This window comes from Neophocaena asiaeorientalis, unplaced genomic scaffold, assembly GCF_003031525.2.
Source record: "Neophocaena asiaeorientalis asiaeorientalis breed wild unplaced genomic scaffold, Neophocaena_asiaeorientalis_V1.1 scaffold21, whole genome shotgun sequence".
In the NCBI taxonomy this organism is placed as follows: domain Eukaryota; kingdom Metazoa; phylum Chordata; class Mammalia; order Artiodactyla; family Phocoenidae; genus Neophocaena; species Neophocaena asiaeorientalis.
Genome location: NW_020174053.1, coordinates 3,294,611 through 3,302,981, shown reverse-complemented (window position 1 = coordinate 3,302,981; position 8,371 = coordinate 3,294,611).

Below are 8,371 nucleotides of genomic sequence, written 5' to 3'. Positions count from 1 at the left end.
TTAATCCACCAGAATCAGCTTTAGTTGCTTGTAGCTAAGAACCCAGACTAATGTAAGTGCTAACACTGATTTATCACATGCCAACTGCAAGGCCTCTTTTAAATTGCAAATACTTCTATGAGGTAGGAATTCTCATTTTATAGATATAAGCAAAACATACTCAGAGAGGTTAAGTACTTTGCCCATGCTCACACAGCATGGACATACCAGAGCCTCCAGTCCAATGTAAGGTATGTTGGTCTCTGGAGTCCATGATCTTTCCACTGTGCCAGGCTCTTTGCCCTCAGGTCAGGGAAATTATCGGTACCTCCAGTACCCAGCTCAGTGCCTGACACATAGTAGGTGCTCAATAAATATCCGACCTTAATAAATACTGAACAAATGAGTAAATGAAAATGCCACAGTCTTTTTTCTTGGAGTGTGGTCGAGCTTGGAGCATCTTTGGGGTGGAGATAAGTCCTGGTAAAATGCCAGGTGAAACTTGTCTTAGAAAGTCTCAACCCTCCTGAGAGCCCTGGCTCCAGCTCCTCTGCTCCATCTGGAACTTAACTGTCTATCCCCAAAGGTGAATTCGAACGATGGCTGTGATCACGTTGACAATTTGCTTCCTCCACATTCAGTGGTGGCAGGAGCACAGAGTCACTGCTATCAAAGGAATTGAGAATTTGAACAGAATCATCTGTGCCTCTGATGCCTCAATCTCCTCTCCTCGTGCCTGAGGAGTGGCTGCCCAGCCTCTATTAAGGACCTGACTGTCCACTTCTAGGGCTACTCTGAGACAGTAGTGTTCCTCTGGTTTGTAAAGCCAGGTTCCCTATAATGCTGGTTCTGCTTGAGCCCACCAGAGTATCGCATGTGACGCCCACTCCACCCTCCCTTTCTTTTACTTGTTAGGTTTTTTAAAAATTTTAATTAAAAAAATTTTAATTCAAGTATAGCTGATTTCCAATGTGGTGTTAGTTTCAAGTGTATAGCAAAGTGATTCAGTTACACACACACACACACGTACACACACGTATGTATATTCTTTTTCAGATTCTTTTCCATTACAGTTTATTACAAGATATTGAGTATAGTTCCCTATGCTATACAGTAGGTACTAGTTTACCTATTTTGTATATAATGGTATGCATATGTTAATCCCAAACTCCTAATTTATCTCTCCCCACGGCCGATATCCCCTTTGGTAACCATAAGTTTGTTTTCTATATCTCTGAGCCTATTTCTGTTTTGTAAGTAAGTTCATTTGTATCACTTTTTTAGATTCCACATATAAGAAATATCATATGATATTTGTCTTTCTCTGACTTACTTCACTCAGTATGATAATCCCTAGATCCATCCATTTTGTTACAAATGGCATTATTCCATTCTTTTTTATGGCTTTACATCTTCTTTATCCATTCATCTATTGATGGGCATGTAGGTAGCTTCCATGTCCTGGCTATTGTAAATAGTACTGCAGTGAACATTGCGGTGCATGTATCTTTTCAAAGTAGAGTTTTCTCTGGATATAGGCCCAGGACCCATTCTCTTTTTTTTTTGTGGTATGTGGGCCTCTCACTGTTGTGGCCTCTCCCATTGCGGAGCACAGGCTCCAGACGCGCAGGCTCAGCGGCCGTGGTTCACAGGCCCAGCCGCTCCGTGGCATGTGGGATCTTCCCGGACCGGGGCACGAACCCATGTCCCCTGCATCGGCAAGTGGACTCTCAACCACTGCGTCACCAGGGAAGCCCCCATTCTTTTTTTTAATTGATAAGCCTTCAGATGTGTGAAGGCAGCCACTTGAAGTCTCCTGTATTCAGTCCCACGCCCTCCCACTTGCTCCCAGGTTTTCTTCCTCAAGTGAAACACATACACCTCCTCCGCATGCGCCTCCTCAGACGTGGATTTGCGTTCCTTCCCCCTCCAGTGGTTCTGCCCTAGACACACCCCACTGGCCTGTGCTTCTTCTCGGATGTGATGAGGGACCTTGTGGTATGAAAGCTGTACCACAAGTGTGGTCTGCCCAGGGCCGGGTGGAGTATTGGCTCACGTGTTCCTCGCTATGGGTACCTTATGACTGGGTTCAGATTCTGACTCTGCTTTTTACTGGCTGTGTGACTTTGGGCAAGTTAGGAAACCTCTCTGTGCCTCAGTTTCTCCATTTGTAAAATGGGTTTATAACAATAATATCTACTTCATAGAATTATTATAAAGACTAGCAGAGTAAATACTTAAGTTAATTAGAACAGCAGCTGACATAGTATTCGAGAAGTGTGAAGTAAATATAAATACAACAGTCAGTGTCAATACCACAAGTATTGTTGAATGTCTACACTGCATCACCTCTCATACTGACTTTATAGCCAATTAAAAATCCATTGTCTTTTTCTTTCTTTCTCAAAACACAGGCTCTGCTGCTAAGCCCCATCCCGTCAGCACATGCGTCAGCAGTTGGATTTCAGGAAGTAGATAGGAGTTCACATCTATTCCTCGGACACAACATCATGTTGGTTGCTCCTTGTCTCAAACGGCTGGCTTGCTGGGATGCTAACTCTGCCTTCCAGCATGTGAGAAGTGTGCTGAGCCGCGGGCAGTGTCTTGCTGACTCCAGACGCCCGACTGTGTCTGCAGCCCTTCCTGTCTGTCCCTGCGGTACCGCAGAGCCTCCTGAAGGAGCTCCTCCCTGCCCTTAGCGGAACGGGCTGGGCCCTCAGGCCAGGCGCCCACGGTGGGGATGTTGAAGCTACATGGTCCCCAGACACCCGCCTTCCAGCCAGCTACAACGGACTCCCGCCACCCCAGACCTGCAGCCTCAGGATCTGGGATCCAGTAACGTGCAGTTTATACGGTGTCTCAGGAAACCCAGAAGGCTGGCCAAGGGGATGATGGAGGAGCTCGGCCAAGCGTGGCTGTGGACGAGTGCCGCCACTGACCTCCCAGCCTGGGCGGGGTGGGGCGGGGGTGGCTGCCCGTGGGAGACCCTCTCCTTGTCTCTTCAGACCCACTTTCTTTCCTCCTTCAGCACGAAGACACAGAGTATGGCAGGACCTGTGGGCTGGATCCCTGGGCTCCAAAGTCTGGACCCCTGAGAAATTTCACCCCCTCTCAGCCCAAGAGCTCGTCAAAGCTTCTTCCTCATGTTCACTGTCGCATTTCCAGCAGGCTGCTGATGGCCCTCGTGACAAGAAGTGCTCTAAGCAGACAGACCCTGTGGCTTTCCTTGTTCTGGGCTAGGCTTGACAGCCAAGCGCCTGGACTCACCTGCTCAGGAAGACGCAACTGCACGGTGCTGTCCCCGGCAGGCCAACACACCGACACCCGGATCTGGGGACCGGGAGGCCTTCACAGACCACACCAGCCTGTTCTCTCGCCTTCTGTTTGCTCTTCCCAGCCTCCCAGCCCAGAGATTCTCCCCTTAGAGGAAACTCCACAGAAGGAGGTTCCTGGGCTAGCTTGGTCAGTCCTGCCCGTCAGATAACCGTGGGTTTGAGTAACAGGATGGGGTCGACCCAGCTGCGATGTTCTTGCCTTTCATGATCCCCTAACCCTAGTCTTCCCAGCCTGGCTCCATCGTGGAGGGGCTGCTCACTGGCTGGACTTGGTTACCAGCCTGGAGGAAGGTGATCAGGGACTGGGACAGGCAGAGCAGACCCTTTCCAGCCACATGTGAGCCCTATGACCAGACACTTCCCTGGTCCCTAGGGTGGACTTCTTCAAGACTAAGTGGCACTGCTGTGTGGTTCAAGTTCAAAGGTATCTTCCCTGGCCAGGTACAGACCCTGTTTGCACTTACACACACACACACACACACACACACACGCTCACATACACACATACACATGAACATGGGCAGGGAACCATGGCTCGTGTCCATATAGATATGTTCACTTCATTCATGCATTCATTCACTCCATGATTCATGAAGCAGACCAATACCAACCTCCTACTTTGTGGCAGGTGCTTTATGAGGCGCCAAGCAAGTAAGATGGTCACAGAACCTGCCCTAGAGAAGTTTAGAATCAGAGGGAAAGAGAAGCATTACATTAGAGATTTAAAAAAGTGTGGGGTTATGTTAGCTATGGACACCAGCTAGAGCACGAGGATAGAACCCTGAAGACCCTCTTCAGGGTCAGGTGCAACCCCGTGGGCTGTGAGATCTTGGGGGCATCTGAAAGATCCTGTGTGAGGGGCTGGGTGACAGCAGCTGCTTCCAACAGTGAAGAAGCATTTCAATATTTTAACCACCTGATACAACCGTACTTGCGAGTGCCAGCTGTATACTGGCCCTGGAGAGAACATCGAACAGGGGAGTATGCAACCTGGATCAGGTGTCAGGAGAGGCTTACCTGAGCAGGAGATATTTAAGCCGAGACCTGAGGATGAAGTAAAAGTAAAGGATTAGTGGGCATTGTGGGTGCTGGAGAGGATTCCAGAGAAAGTAGGAAACGCTTGGACATGCCAGGACCCGTAAGTGAGAAACAGCCTGGCATAATTAAGGAAATACAATTTTTTCCACTAACTCTGGCACATGGAGTATGAAGGGAAAATCACTGTGATGGGCTTGGAGATTAACACGATTAGGGGGTGTGGCAGCAACACTGAGAGGGTTGAGGTCTTAGTTCGATGGAGATTACATCTCTACCACCCCATGGCATGGCACATTGAAGGAGAAATTAAGTTCAACGTTGGAAAAAAATTTTCATGTCATATTCATTCGAGAGTCTGACCCACCACGCAAGCCTGCCAGCCGAGAAAGGCTCTGAGTGCATGGAACACGTGCTGCTTCATGTTTTGAGGTCTCTGCTTAATGCCAGATCCTCAGAGACCTGAGGATATCCATATCAAACAGCCCTTCCTCCTTCATGACCTGCTAGCATCCTTTCCTCACTGCATATTTCTTACCCACTTAGCCTTGACTCGTATATTTATTTAGGTGTAAGCTCCATGAGAGGGGGGGTCATTGTTTCCCCAGCATCTACAACAGTCATGGCCTTGGGGCCAGTGCTCAATGATGTTTGTGGAATGGATCTTGAATGGATGAAGAAAGACCCCATGAAAGGCGGAGAGAAGGGCCAGCACCCAGGGATGGAGATAGCCTTTAGGAAGGGGAAATGCTGCTTCCTCATACGGGAGCCAAGAGATGGTGGCGGGGGGAGGGGAAGGGGACAGAGGGGTTGTAGGTTTTGTGTGGGTGCTTGAGGTTGCTCCTTCCTGCCAACTGTACTTTTCCTTTAGGAGAAGGAAGCAAGACCATAAGCTGAGATGGAAGGCGTGGCTGAGGGAGGGGTTGGTTTGGGGAAAGTGAAGACGTTTTGTAACCTATCAACGAGTTGCTGAGAAATATCCGTAAGATTGTCCAGCAGTGCTGGTGCCAGAGTCTAGTTGAGAGGGACTTACCTATTCGTACTATTGTGACTGATTACCTGGATTCTCTCCAAAGGCGGCCAGCTGTCCAGGGGTGAGCAAAGAGCCGGCAGCCAGACGATTTTCCAGGGCTGGAGTTTTTCAAGAGAGACGCAAAGTGAGAACATCGAGGCGAAGGAGTGTTGGCATTTTGGGAACGAGTGGTTGACGTGCTGGACCAGGGAACGGAGACGAGGAGGTCAAGCTGCGTCTTGGAAGGGCTGTGCGCATAAAGCGCTGAAGTCAGCCAGGGCGACGGAGGAGCTTCAGGGGAGAGAAAGATCCTGAGCACACGTCAAGCCTTCGACATGTGAGAGGCATAGTCCGGAGACTGCGCACAGCAGGGACAGCCTGGAATCAGATGGAATCGGGTGGTCTTTCACCTTGTCGGTGAGAGCTTGTCCCTCCGCCGACCCCCTGTGTAAATGCCGTTGTTCTAAGCGCCAGATAAAGAGTCATTCAGTTTCTTCCCTGACCTAGAGCTGCCTGTGAATTTTCTTTTCCAGGTTCCATGCTTGGTTCTCTCCTCTTCTTCATCTATATTCGTTCCTGGGTGACCTCACCAAGTGCCAGGGTTTTAAACCCAAGCTCTGTGCTGACAGCTTCTACCCGCGTCTCCAGACACTCGAGCTTCAGACTATGCAAAATCTTCACTAGGGTGTTCGCATGGATCTCGGACTTAAGGTGTCCAGAACCAGAGTCTGCATCCCCAAACTCTGCTTCTTCTTTACTCCTTTTAGAGAGTAGGTGGCAAACCTATCTTTTCAATGGTTTCAGCCCCAGATCTGGAAGTCATCCTTGACGCCACGCTCAAATCCACATCCAATCTATTATCCATTTTTGACAGTTTGACCGTCAGCAGAGCCAGAATCTGGCCACTGTCCACTTCTGCTGGATCCAGCTTGCCCCACACACTCCATCTTGTCTCATCTACATCATTGCCTCCTAACTGGTACCCTTACCTCCTCTCTTCCCCTGCTGTGGTCTATTCTCTACCCAGCAGCCAGAGTGACAATTTTAAAACTTAAAAGTCATGTCAGTCTTCTGCTAAAAGGTTTCCTTTGGCTTTCCATCTTAGTTGAAGAAAAAGCCAAAATTCTAACCATAGTCTACAGACCCTATGTGGTCTAGCTGTGGATACCACTGACTCATCTCCTACCTCTTCAGCCTCTGTCCTACACCATCCCTTGCTCTCTGCTCCGGCCACACTGCCCTCCTTGCTCTTTATCAAATGCACCAGGCAAGTCCTTACCTCAGGACCTTTGCACTTGCCGTTCTCGCTGCCTGAGAGATCTTCGTTCAGATTCTTGCACAGTTCAGTAGCTCACTTCTTTCAGGTCACTGCCCCATGTCATCATTTCAGAGAAGACTACTCTGACCTCCCCCCTCACCTGGACTTATTGTTGTCCGTAGGACTGACCACTCCCTGATTCAGCCGTGATAGGCTAAATAACGTTATGGTAACAGATCCCAAGGTGAAGTGGCTTATAACATAAAGGGTTATCCAGTGGTATGCTGGAGCCAGCTTGTACTGGATCAGAAGAGCCAATTGTTAAGTTTTCAGGAAATTTAAGTCAGTGTTAAGCACGGCCATTATTAAAAGTTAAATTACATACAAACATTAAAAATGAGGGCAGTACCTACTCAAAACGCATCAGATCTCCATTGTTTTACAACATTTTACTATTATTATTAATGTATATGAAGTTTATTATTATTACTCCATATTATTAGGACCTCTGTGCTTGAGGTTATCTATGTCTTTTTTATTTGTATTGTGGAAATACTAATATATAGTACGTGCTGCTGTGCATTTCTACCTAACTCCTCATGCAGTGATGACATGTAGAAATCAGCCATATTGGGAATATTTACACACCCCGGAAATCAGTAAGGCTACAGATCAGGGTGTGACTGTTTTTGCGTCTCTCTGTGTGTTTGTCTAGACTTAAAAAAGTGACGGGGCAAATGCTTATGATGCAGGTTACACTTCAAAGTGTGTCACGTCTGCAGCCGTTACACCGGGAAGAGCAGAAACTGAAGCAGTGTTCAAACACTTACACCTGATTCGGCAAAGAGGTTGCTCACCACTGATAAACAAGTGAAGTCCGGACCCATCAGTCTTCATCGTGTCGCTTTCGTCTTACTTATTAACGTAAGTGAATATACCAGGCAACAGTCACGTTGGAAGTTCGCTCATCCATCAGTTGCAGCCGTAGGTTGATTATGGATCCAAGACTTCAACAAAAATGAACCAAGGCATCTGTATTGATTGGGTACATGGCATTTCAGCGTAGGGTAGTTTGTTTTACTCTTTGTAAATTGCATTCTTTATATCGGCAAAGTTTCTAATAAACATACACACACACCACACACACACCCCGTACTTATATACCCACCCCTCCCCTCCTTCTTTGGAGAGCTGGTTGTTAAAACGTTTACTGGGTTGATCCCACATGCACATGCCACGCCCATCATGGGTCCTCTGTTCACACCCCTCACTCTGGGCCCAGGTGATGGCACTTCTACCACGTGCAGCGCTGCTGACTGCTGTGGCAGGGGAAGAGATCCACTGGCTTTCAAAGGCTCCACCTGGAAGGGACATGCACTCCCCTGCTCCTGTATCATCGTGGGAAGCAAGCCACGTGGCCACATCTACTGGAAGTGAAGAGAGAAGTGTAATCCTGTCACGTGCTGGGAAGGAGGGGGGAGAAATGGAATGCAGGTGGACAGCCCAATGACTCCACAATGTACTAGGTCTAGAATCCTCGGCCCCACACTGAACACACATCCCACCGGAGAGTGTTTTGTTCACTGCTGTCTCTTGGAGCACCTTGAGACACTCAAGAAATACTTAGTGAATCAGAGAGGAGACTAGCCTGAAGGAGGAAGGCTCTGGAAGCAAGCCCTCATGGATCAATGGAGAGGGTTACCCAAATCCTGAAAAGCAAGGTGCTCTTAGAGCCCCTCACCCCACATGCAG